A 9,572-nucleotide genomic window follows, 5' to 3' on the forward strand; every position below is an offset into this window, starting at 1 on the left:
TTTACTACCTCTTCTCTGTTTACCAAATCATTTTCCCTAACCCTCTCACTTTGCACACCACCTCGACCAAAACACCCTATATCTGCCACTCTATCATCAAACACATTCAACAAACCTTCAAAATACTCATTCCATCTCCTTCTCACATCACCACCACTTGTTATCACCTCCCCATTTGCGCCCTTCACTGAAGTTCCCATTTGCTCCCTTGTCTTACGCACTTTATTTACCTCCTTCCAGAACATCTTTTTATTCTCCCTAAAATTTAATGATACTCTCTCACCCCAACTCTCATTTGCCCTCTTTTTCACCTCTTGCACCTTTCTCTTGACCTCCTGTCTCTTTTATACATCTCCCACTCAATCGCATTTTTTCCCTGCAAAAATCGTCCAAATGCCTCTCTCTTCTCTTTCACTAATAATCTTACTTCTTCATCCCTCCAATCACTACCCTTTCTAATCAACCCACCTCCCACTCTTCTCATGCCACAAGCAACTTTTGCCCAATCCATCACTGATTCCCTAGATACATCCCATTCCTCCCCCACTCCCCTAACTTCCATTGTTCTCACCTTTTTCCATTCTGTACTCAGTCTCTCCTGGTACTTCCTCACACAAGTCTCCTTCCCAAGCTCACTTACTCTCACCACCCTCTTCACCCCAACATTCACTCTTCTTTTCTGAAAACCCATACAAATCTTCACCTTAGCCTCCACAACATAATGATCAGACATCCCTCCAGTTGCACCTCTCAGCGCATTAACATCCAAGTCTCTCTTTCGCGCGCCTGTCAATTAACACGTAATCCAATAACGCTCTCTGGCCATTTCTCCTACTTACATACGTATACTTATGTATATCTCGCTTTTTAAACCATGTATTCCCAATCACTGGTAATTTTTCAGCACATAAATCTACAAGCTGTTCACCATTTCCATTTACAACACTGAACACCCCATGTATACTAATTATTCCCTCAACTGCCACATTACTCTGCGCATCACCCATCACTATAACCCGGTCTCGTGCATCAAAACCACTAACACACTCATTCAGCTATATATATATATATATATATATATATATATATATATATATATATATATATATATATATATATATATATATATATATATATATATATATATATATATATATATATATATATATATATATATATGTATATATCCTCTTGGTCAATCTTTCCTCACTCATTCTCTCCATGTGCCCAAATCACTTCAAAACACTCTCTTCTGCTCTCTCAACCACGCTCTTTTTATTTCCACACATCTCTCTTACCCTTACGTTACTCACGCGATCAAACCACCTCACACCACACATTGTCCTCAAACATCTCATTTCCAGCACATCCTTCCTCCTGCGCACAACTCTGTCCATAGTCCACGCCTCGCAACCATACAACATTGTTGGAACCACTATTCCTTCAAACATACCCATTTTTGCTTTCCGAGATAATGTTCTCGACTTCCACACATTCTTCAAGGCCCCCAGAATTTTCGCCCCCTCCCCCACCCTATGATCCACTTCCGCTTCCATGGTTCCATCCGCTGCCAGATCCACTCCCAGATATCTAAAACACTTCACTTCCTCCAGTTTTTCTCCATTCAAACTCACCAAGAGGATATATGTGTCGGAGTTGGAGGGAACGAGGAGAAGAGGGAGACCAAATTGGAGGTGGAAAGATGGAGTGAAAAAGATTTTGTGTGATCGGGGCCTGAACATGCAGGAGGGTGAAAGGAGGGCAAGGAATAGAGTGAATTGGAGCGATGTGGTATACCGGGGTTGACGTGCTGTCAGTGGATTGAATCAAGGCATGTGAAGCGTCTGGGGTAAACCATGGAAAACTGTGTAGGTATGTATATTCGCGTGTGTGGACGTATGTATATACATGTGTATGGGGGGGGGGGGTTGGGCCATTTCTTTCGTCTGTTTCCTTGCGCTACCTCGCAAACGCGGGAGACAGCGACAAAGTATACTAATAAAAAAAATAGTATATATATATATATATATATATATATATATATATATATATATATATATATATATATATATATATATATATATATATATATTCTTCTTCTTTCATACTATTCGCCATTTCCCGCATGAGCGAGGTAGCGTTAAGAATAGAGGACTGGGCCTTAGAGGGAATATCCTCACCTGGCCCCCTTCTCTGTTCCTTCTTTTGGAAAATTAAAAAAAAAAAAACGAGAGGGGAGGACTTCCAGCCACCCGCTCCCTCCCCTTTTAGTCGCCTTCTGCGACACGCAGGGAATACGTGGGAAGTATTCTTTCTCCCCTAACCCCAGGGATATATATATATATATATATATATATATATATATATATATATATATATATATATATATATATATATATATATATATATATTTATTTATTTATTTTCTCTATTTTGCTTTATCGCTGTCTCCCGCGTTAGCGATGTAGCGCAAGGAAACAGTCGAAAGAATGGCCCAACACATCCACATACACATGTATATATATATACACGTCCACACACGCAAATATACATACCTATACATCTCAACGTATACATATATATGTACACACACAGACATATACATATATACACATGTACATAATGCATACTGTCTGCTTTTATTTATTCCTATCACCACCTCGCAACGCATGGAATAACACCCCCCTCCTCCTCATGTGTGCGAGGTAGCGCTAGGAAAAGGCAACAAAGGCCCCATTCGTTTACACTCAGTCTCTAGCTGTCATGTAATAATGCCCTAAACCACAGCTCCCTTTCCACATCCAGGCCCACAGAACATTCCATGGTTTTCCCCAGACGCTTCACATGCCCTGATTCAATCCATTGACAGCACGTCGACCCCGGTATACCACATCGATCCAATTCACTCTATTCCTTGCCCGCCTTTCACCCTCCTGCATGTTCAGGCCCCGATAACTCAAAATCTTTTTCACTCCATCTTTCCAACTCCCATTTGGTCTCCCACTTCTCCTCGTTCCCTCCACCTCCGACACATTTATCCTCTTGGTCAATCTTTCCTCACTCATTCTCTCCATGTGCCCAAACCATTTCATAACACCCTCGTGTGCTCTCTCAACCACGCTCTTTTTCTTTCCACACATCCCTCTTACCCTTACATTATTTACTCGATCAAACCACCTCACACCACATATTCTCCTCAAACATCTCATTTCCAGCACATCTACACTCCTGCGCACAACTCTATCCATAGCCCACGCCTCACAGCCATACAACATTGTTGTGACCACTATTCTTTCAAACATACTCATTTTTGCTTTCCGAGATAATGCTCTCGACTTCCACACATTCTTCAAGGCTCCCAGGACTTTCGTCCCCTTCCCCAACCTATGATTCACTTCCGCTTCCATGGTTCCATCCTCTACCAGATCCACTCCCAGACATCTAAAATACTTTACTTCCTCCAGTTTTACTCCATTCAAATTTACCTCCCAGTTGACTTGACCCTCAACCCTACTGTACCTAATAACCTTGCTCTTATTCACATTTACTCTTAACTTTCTTCATTCACACACTTTACCAAACTCAGTCACCAGCTTCTGCAGTTTCTCACACGAATCAGCCACCAGCGCTGTATCATCAGCGAACAACAACTGACTCACTTCCCAAGCTCTCTTATTCCCAACAGACTGCATACTTGCCCCTCTTTCCAAAACTCCTGCATTCACCTCCCTAACAACCCCATCCATAAACAAATTAAACAACCATGGAGACATCACACACCCCTGCCGCAAACCTACATTCACTGAGAACCAATCAGTTTCCTCTCTTCCTACACGTACACATGCCTTACATCCTCGATAAAAACTACTCACTGCTTCTAACAATTTGCCTCCCACACCATACACTCTTAGTACCTACAACAGAGTATCTCTATCAACTCTATCATATGCCTTCTCCAGATCCATAAATGCTACATACAAATCCATTTGCTTTTCTAAGTATTTCTCACATACATTCTTCAAAGCAAACACCTGATCCACACATCCTCTACCACTTCTGAAACCACACTGCTCTTCCCCAGTTTGATGCTCTGTACATGCCTTCACCCTCTCAATCAATATCCTCCCATATAATCCACCAGGAATACTCAACAAACTTATACCTCTGTAATTTGAGCACTCACTCTTATCCCCTTTGCCTTTGTACAATGGCACTATGCACTCATTCCGCCAATCCTCAGGCACCTCACCATGAGTCATACATACATTAAAAAACCTTACCAACCAGTCAATAATACAGTCACCCCCTTTTTCAATAAATTCCACTGCAATACCATCCAAACCTGCTGCCTTGAAGGCTTTCATCTTCCGCAAAGCTTTTACTACCTCTTCTCTGTTTACCAAATCATTTTCCCTAACCCTCTCACTTTGCACACCACCTCGACCAAAACACCCTATATCTGCCACTCTATCATCAAACACATTCAACAAACCTTCAAAATACTCATTCCATCTCCTTCTCACATCACCACCACTTGTTATCACCTCCCCATTTGCGCCCTTCACTGAAGTTCCCATTTGCTCCCTTGTCTTACGCACTTTATTTACCTCCTTCCAGAACATCTTTTTATTCTCCCTAAAATTTAATGATACTCTCTCACCCCAACTCTCATTTGCCCTCTTTTTCACCTCTTGCACCTTTCTCTTGACCTCCTGTCTCTTTTATACATCTCCCACTCAATCGCATTTTTTCCCTGCAAAAATCGTCCAAATGCCTCTCTCTTCTCTTTCACTAATAATCTTACTTCTTCATCCCTCCAATCACTACCCTTTCTAATCAACCCACCTCCCACTCTTCTCATGCCACAAGCAACTTTTGCCCAATCCATCACTGATTCCCTAGATACATCCCATTCCTCCCCCACTCCCCTAACTTCCATTGTTCTCACCTTTTTCCATTCTGTACTCAGTCTCTCCTGGTACTTCCTCACACAAGTCTCCTTCCCAAGCTCACTTACTCTCACCACCCTCTTCACCCCAACATTCACTCTTCTTTTCTGAAAACCCATACAAATCTTCACCTTAGCCTCCACAACATAATGATCAGACATCCCTCCAGTTGCACCTCTCAGCGCATTAACATCCAAGTCTCTCTTTCGCGCGCCTGTCAATTAACACGTAATCCAATAACGCTCTCTGGCCATTTCTCCTACTTACATACGTATACTTATGTATATCTCGCTTTTTAAACCATGTATTCCCAATCACTGGTAATTTTTCAGCACATAAATCTACAAGCTGTTCACCATTTCCATTTACAACACTGAACACCCCATGTATACTAATTATTCCCTCAACTGCCACATTACTCTGCGCATCACCCATCACTATAACCCGGTCTCGTGCATCAAAACCACTAACACACTCATTCAGCTATATATATATATATATATATATATATATATATATATATATATATATATATATATATATATATATATATATATATATATATATATATATATATATATATATATATATATATATATATATATATATATGTATATATCCTCTTGGTCAATCTTTCCTCACTCATTCTCTCCATGTGCCCAAATCACTTCAAAACACTCTCTTCTGCTCTCTCAACCACGCTCTTTTTATTTCCACACATCTCTCTTACCCTTACGTTACTCACGCGATCAAACCACCTCACACCACACATTGTCCTCAAACATCTCATTTCCAGCACATCCTTCCTCCTGCGCACAACTCTATCCATAGTCCACGCCTCGCAACCATACAACATTGTTGGAACCACTATTCCTTCAAACATACCCATTTTTGCTTTCCGAGATAATGTTCTCGACTTCCACACATTCTTCAAGGCCCCCAGAATTTTCGCCCCCTCCCCCACCCTATGATCCACTTCCGCTTCCATGGTTCCATCCGCTGCCAGATCCACTCCCAGATATCTAAAACACTTCACTTCCTCCAGTTTTTCTCCATTCAAACTCACCAAGAGGATATATGTGTCGGAGTTGGAGGGAACGAGGAGAAGAGGGAGACCAAATTGGAGGTGGAAAGATGGAGTGAAAAAGATTTTGTGTGATCGGGGCCTGAACATGCAGGAGGGTGAAAGGAGGGCAAGGAATAGAGTGAATTGGAGCGATGTGGTATACCGGGGTTGACGTGCTGTCAGTGGATTGAATCAAGGCATGTGAAGCGTCTGGGGTAAACCATGGAAAACTGTGTAGGTATGTATATTCGCGTGTGTGGACGTATGTATATACATGTGTATGGGGGGGGGGGGTTGGGCCATTTCTTTCGTCTGTTTCCTTGCGCTACCTCGCAAACGCGGGAGACAGCGACAAAGTATACTAATAAAAAAAATAGTATATATATATATATATATATATATATATATATATATATATATATATATATATATATATATATATATATATATATATATATATATATTCTTCTTCTTTCATACTATTCGCCATTTCCCGCATGAGCGAGGGTAGCGTTAAGAATAGAGGACTGGGCCTTAGAGGGAATATCCTCACCTGGCCCCCTTCTCTGTTCCTTCTTTTGGAAAATTAAAAAAAAAAAAACGAGAGGGGAGGACTTCCAGCCACCCGCTCCCTCCCCTTTTAGTCGCCTTCTGCGACACGCAGGGAATACGTGGGAAGTATTCTTTCTCCCCTAACCCCAGGGATATATATATATATATATATATATATATATATATATATATATATATATATATATATATATATATATATATATATATATATATATATTTATTTATTTATTTTCTCTATTTTGCTTTATCGCTGTCTCCCGCGTTAGCGATGTAGCGCAAGGAAACAGTCGAAAGAATGGCCCAACACATCCACATACACATGTATATATATATACACGTCCACACACGCAAATATACATACCTATACATCTCAACGTATACATATATATGTACACACACAGACATATACATATATACACATGTACATAATGCATACTGTCTGCTTTTATTTATTCCTATCACCACCTCGCAACGCATGGAATAACACCCCCCTCCTCCTCATGTGTGCGAGGTAGCGCTAGGAAAAGGCAACAAAGGCCCCATTCGTTTACACTCAGTCTCTAGCTGTCATGTAATAATGCCCTAAACCACAGCTCCCTTTCCACATCCAGGCCCACAGAACATTCCATGGTTTTCCCCAGACGCTTCACATGCCCTGATTCAATCCATTGACAGCACGTCGACCCCGGTATACCACATCGATCCAATTCACTCTATTCCTTGCCCGCCTTTCACCCTCCTGCATGTTCAGGCCCCGATAACTCAAAATCTTTTTCACTCCATCTTTCCAACTCCCATTTGGTCTCCCACTTCTCCTCGTTCCCTCCACCTCCGACACATTTATCCTCTTGGTCAATCTTTCCTCACTCATTCTCTCCATGTGCCCAAACCATTTCATAACACCCTCGTGTGCTCTCTCAACCACGCTCTTTTTCTTTCCACACATCCCTCTTACCCTTACATTATTTACTCGATCAAACCACCTCACACCACATATTCTCCTCAAACATCTCATTTCCAGCACATCTACACTCCTGCGCACAACTCTATCCATAGCCCACGCCTCACAGCCATACAACATTGTTGTGACCACTATTCTTTCAAACATACTCATTTTTGCTTTCCGAGATAATGCTCTCGACTTCCACACATTCTTCAAGGCTCCCAGGACTTTCGTCCCCTTCCCCAACCTATGATTCACTTCCGCTTCCATGGTTCCATCCTCTACCAGATCCACTCCCAGACATCTAAAATACTTTACTTCCTCCAGTTTTACTCCATTCAAATTTACCTCCCAGTTGACTTGACCCTCAACCCTACTGTACCTAATAACCTTGCTCTTATTCACATTTACTCTTAACTTTCTTCATTCACACACTTTACCAAACTCAGTCACCAGCTTCTGCAGTTTCTCACACGAATCAGCCACCAGCGCTGTATCATCAGCGAACAACAACTGACTCACTTCCCAAGCTCTCTTATTCCCAACAGACTGCATACTTGCCCCTCTTTCCAAAACTCCTGCATTCACCTCCCTAACAACCCCATCCATAAACAAATTAAACAACCATGGAGACATCACACACCCCTGCCGCAAACCTACATTCACTGAGAACCAATCAGTTTCCTCTCTTCCTACACGTACACATGCCTTACATCCTCGATAAAAACTACTCACTGCTTCTAACAATTTGCCTCCCACACCATACACTCTTAGTACCTACAACAGAGTATCTCTATCAACTCTATCATATGCCTTCTCCAGATCCATAAATGCTACATACAAATCCATTTGCTTTTCTAAGTATTTCTCACATACATTCTTCAAAGCAAACACCTGATCCACACATCCTCTACCACTTCTGAAACCACGAGGCTAAGGGGTTCCACAAGTACACCATGAAGTCGTGGAGCACCTGCAGTTCCATTTAGTTTGTGCAAGACGCGAGCTTCTTTATCCATCTCTGTCATGGCGTCGGGTCCGATATATTCCGTGATAGCTACATGCACGACTTCACCATCAGGCACGTAAAAGGATCCCTTATATGTTATGCCAGATATCCCTTGACCCAGCGATTCTCCTTTCACTAAGTCTTCCAAGCAAATCACGGGCATTTCCTCTTGGACGGCGCACTCAGTTCCGGCCAAAATTTTTCTGCAGACCATTTTTGAGACACGTCCGCTGTGTGTCAACGACAGCACAGAACTGAAAAATTTGTGCCTCGACGGGCCTTTATATAGTCAGTGATCACGTGACCTCGCACATGACCTGATGAAATTAGAGCAAATCATACGGAGTTGATTTCCTTTATGATGATATTCATAATAATGATGAAAAATATAAAGACTTTATTAAAAACAATATATATATATATATATATATATATATATATATATATATATATATATATATATATATATATATATATATATATATATATATATATATATATATATATATATATATATATATATATATATATTTAACAAGGAAATATGTCTGAAAGTGTCTGTTGTGTTTCGCTGCCATAAAGTGCATTTTGTAAATATGTTACCAGAATTTACGCAGAAAGTTTATTGCTAAGTATAGTACAAAGTGTAAAGTGAACCGTAGCTTAACGGAAAATGATGTACAGCCTTGTAGTGGGATTATTATGGTGCACCTGGTGATTAATGGAGAATCGTGATCATTGAGCGAAACGAGGAACTGAAGGTCCATTATGGATATATGGAGGATAAGAGTGTATACAGCCTCTCAGTTCAGTCACACACATCCCATCCATGTCCAAATGTTTTTTGTCTCAAGAAGAGAAGTTTTTCATTTGCGCAGTTAGAAAAGGATTTAGAGCAACTTACTGTACTTTCCTGAGGCTTGTTCCTTCCTTCTGACTATTAGCGCGTTGAAGCGCGTTGAAGCAGACAAAATGAGGGAGGTGGCTACTGCTTGTGAATCGCCTCCAAAGAGTGTCCTTAAGTTTGATGAT

This window comes from Panulirus ornatus, chromosome 16 (genome assembly GCF_036320965.1).
Source record: "Panulirus ornatus isolate Po-2019 chromosome 16, ASM3632096v1, whole genome shotgun sequence".
NCBI classification, from domain to species: domain Eukaryota; kingdom Metazoa; phylum Arthropoda; class Malacostraca; order Decapoda; family Palinuridae; genus Panulirus; species Panulirus ornatus.